The sequence below is a fragment of the Phaethon aethereus genome (genome assembly GCF_964289735.1).
Source record: "Phaethon aethereus genome assembly, chromosome: 1".
NCBI classification, from domain to species: domain Eukaryota; kingdom Metazoa; phylum Chordata; class Aves; order Phaethontiformes; family Phaethontidae; genus Phaethon; species Phaethon aethereus.
The window spans coordinates 213,931,322-213,935,577 of record NC_138575.1 but is presented as its reverse complement, the minus strand read 5'-3'; positions in this window follow the sequence as shown (position 1 = coordinate 213,935,577).

Below are 4,256 nucleotides of genomic sequence, written 5' to 3'. Positions count from 1 at the left end.
GTCTGCTGTCGCTTTATATGCAGTTTACGGTGCAAAGTCAGACTGACAACTTTGGAAGCTAAAAACCACCTTATGTTTCAAGTCCTCGGATCACACAGCAAGGAGTCATGACAGTTTGTCCAGGTCTCCTTCATAAACTAACCACAGGATTTCCCTGAGCAATTCTTGTGCCAGGGAAAGTACTCAAACTAGAAAATGTCCAGTGATTGAGACTCTACCACAGCCCTTGATAGATTTTAAGGATTTATTACGCTTGCTGTTAAACAGCTAGAGCTTATTTGTCCTCTCTATGTATTAATTTTCAAAACACTGAACTTTTAATATCTCTATTTGCTGGACTGATGATCAGCGCTGTTTCCCCTGTAAGTATTTATCAGCCATGACATTATCTATTAACTTTCCTTGACAAATTAAATACATCAGGCCTCTATTTGTTCACTGCAAGGCATATTTGCCAAACCTGTAATTACTCTCCTGAGCAATAGCAATTTTACACTACTCCAGATAACACATCATTTATAGGTAGAAGCCATATAAACAAACTATAGCCTCTTAAACAATGGTGAATTGAAGTTGCAGAGACACACATCTCTCCATTTTGTCTATTTTGTGGACAGCAGTTTATTTTCAGTCTTCTGTACTCCTTACCACCAAGCTTGGCCCTGCTCTTCACCTTCTGAGAGGCTGGAAGGATACCAGTGGGTGAAGCTGTGTCACAGCCTGCACCATCACAAAGTGGAGCGGTACCTCCTCATTTCTAAGGTTTACCAACTCTTGCAGTTGCATCCCTTTTATCCTATGGGAAGGAAATGCTCTGGCTGGTCTTCAGCCTGTGGCTGCCAAATGTAATTCCTGTCCTTGGCCCACAACCCCAAATAAAAGTTGAGAATCCAAATATGTCATGTTGGCCAGACACTAGCTCCGTCGGGCTGACTGACGTTTCTCTGTGCAACTCTGAAATACTGAGAACAGGGACATTCACATACCGCAATCAGACAGAGGCAAACAAGTATGTCTGATGACAGTCGCTGGGAGCAGCGATGGTGACAGACCGCTCTGAGCAGTCTCCCATCCTCACCAGTGCAGCTGCCACACACAAGCAGTGACAGAAAGACAGACATGGGAATTTCTAAGAAAATAACACACAATCTTATTCAAAAAGCATGTAGCTAACATGATACAAAGCATGGAGAATAGCAAGCATTTTTACATTCATAGTACCATAAGTATCAGCAACAGCTTGATTAAAGTGAGTCCATTTCTTAATGGTTGTAAAAACAGTAAGAAATACCTAGCTTTTGTATCCTTATTCTCAAGCTCATCTCAAGTGCCACAGATGTGAAAGAAATCCAAGAATCTAGCACATCCATACAAAGCCGTAACTTCATGAAAATACCTGCTTACTAAGAACTGACACTTCCAAATGCATGGGATGTTCAAAGTGCATCGGATCTGTGTAGAGAAACCACTGGCACTCACGGGTCAGCAGGAGACAAGCCTGCAGATCACCTACACAAGGACAACCATCTTCTGCACCTCAGGAGACTTTATACTGGTGTCAACATGGCTGCTGAAGTATTAAGCTGTCATCCAAGTTAGGTCACAGAATCACAGTATCACTAAGGTTGGAAAGGACCTTCAAGATCATCAAGTCCAGCCGTTAACCCAGCAATACCATGCCCATTAAACCAGGTCCCGAAGTGCCACGACTACATGTTTTTTTGAACACCTCCAGTGATGGTGACTCCACCACCTCCCTGGGCAGCCTGTTCCAATGTTTGACCACTCTCTCCATAAAGACATTTTTCCTAATATCCAACCTAAGCCTCCCCTGGCGCAACTTGAGGCCATTTCCTCTCATCCTATCCCTAGTTACTTGGGAGAAGAGACCAACATCCACGTCGCCACAACCCCCTTTCAGAGAGCAAAGAGGTCTCCTCTCAGCCTCCTCTTCTCCAGACTGAACAACCCCAGTTCCCTCAGCCGCTCCTCGTAAGATTTGTGCTCCAGACCCCTCAGCAGCTTTGTTGCCGTTCTCTGGACACGCTCCAGCACTTCAGCGTCCTTCTCGTAGTGAGGGGCCCAAAATTGAACACAGGATTTGAGGTGCGGCCTTACCAGTGCCGCGTACAGGGGCACAATCAGTTCCCCACTCCTGCTGGCCACACTAGTGCTGATACAGGCCAGGACGCTGTTGGCCTTTTTGGCCAAGGTCAAGCTGTGTAGCTGTAGTATCAGCATAGCAGGAAGCTTTCTGCTGGCATTGCACTGCAGCCAACATAGTCTTGTCTTCCAAAATGAAAGCACAGGCAACAATTTCTTCCATACTTGACTGTTTTAAGCAATTTTCAGCTTTAGTTTTAAAACTATAATTCAAATCAATGTCTAGAATAAGGAGAGTGGGTGACCTACTGAGCGCTGTTTATTGGCACAATTATCGGCACTGTTGCTATGCCCCGTAACACAGCAGACACAAACCACATACACACTGTCAGGGGAAAGCACTATTGCCTCTCCCACCCCAGTAACATACTCCCCAGGGAAAACTGTTCTAGGAGAAGAAAGGGGAAGAGAGGGAAAAGTGCAAGAGAAAAGCTGTGTGCTTGGTTGTGTATTTTAGGTAAAGAGGTGTGTGGGAGAATTGTATGTCTGCATGATGTCCTGCAGCTGCTACCAATGGGTTAAGTCCTCATGGGACCCCTGTTTTGCAATAACACCAAATAATCCAAGTGGGAAGCAGCAAGTATCTTGCTCTCCCCCCGCGCAGTTCCCTCAGCTAAAACAATCTAATGCACAATATAAGCTATTCCAGAGGTGTTTTGCCAGAATTTGAACAAGTTCTAGATTTCCAAATATGGCTTGACATTGTTAGGGGTTTCAAAAAAAAAAAAAAAAAAAAGCCAAAAGCATGAAGCTATCCTTCACCTGCCTCTCAATTTTAGCAAACTAGAGTCAAGTAGTTCTTGTGAAATTTTGCTGCTGAATTGAAAGGGAGTTTTCCCTTCTAAGTTAAATGGGATACTTTGATTACGGACAACCATTCCATTTTTCTGTATTTCATAAATTTCCCTACACCCTAAAAAAAGCCCCAAACCATAAGATTGTACTTTTTATATAAAAATACTGACTACTGCGGTCACATGTTATTTTAACAGAAAATTACCACAGAAGTCATCTTCTACCCATGAAACTGGGACTCGCCTCTAAGCCACTCCTATTTACTCATGTGAAGAACAGCAAAGGCCAGTGCTGCATTAACCAAGTACTGTGTTGCAACATTGGGAATTTGCAGCAATCCCCCCCACCTCTATTTTTCTACCTTGTATGTTTGAAAGGAATAGAGTAACAGATTAACAGAGGATTTAAGCAGGATTACTGGGGAATTAGGCCATTTACTCAATGAATTGTCCCATATCTACAGCAAGGACTACTAGACTCCTGGACAACCTTGCTTGATGCTGCTGTGAGAATCTTGGCCTCAGCTGGATGACTCCTAGTTTCTCTCCCCTCACATCCTCCTTTCCCACCAGTTTAGATGCTGCTAAAGTAAAAAATTCTTGACAGGAAGTTCAGAACTTAAGACAGGTCACTGAAATAAAGAACCAAATGCTTCCACAAGTACAAACTCCTCTAGGAGTGGGGCAATTTTTATTCAACTCTGAGATGATCAATTGCAAAGCACAGCAATAAAATCCAGAACTGGAACATTTATTAACAGCCTGAAATGTAGAATTGATTTTTTTTGTCATAAGGGTTTGACATGCAGTTTTTGCAGGACACTTAAAGCTTTAAAATTCCCTTTTAATCAATGTAATTGCCCATTCCCTCCCCAATCCACATCTATGTTCTCGATTGCAGTGACTTCCTGATTTCTGAGAAGTAAGGCACTACAGTGTTCTTTCAGAGTAGTTACAGATTATCATAGCTTCTCTCTGAGATCTGAAGTTCAAGATTGTCCATGGAAGAAAATGCAACTGGTGACTGAAGATGTATATGCATGATGAATAACTATCACCACTGCTACCAAAACAGCCACTGCATTCTAGGTGATCTACTGTCAGACTCGAGAGGAAGCCTTCAGTGCACAGAGCAGAGCTAACAGTGTTCATCCCCCCACCTAGGGAAACTGTTTGCTCTATTCTGGAAAATTTCGTTAAAGCTCCCCTGTTCAAGCTAAAGGACAGATTTTAACTGCAGTCTAACAACTGCTATGTTCTTATGGCTGACGACAAGGCACTGGATGAAGACCTCTGCAT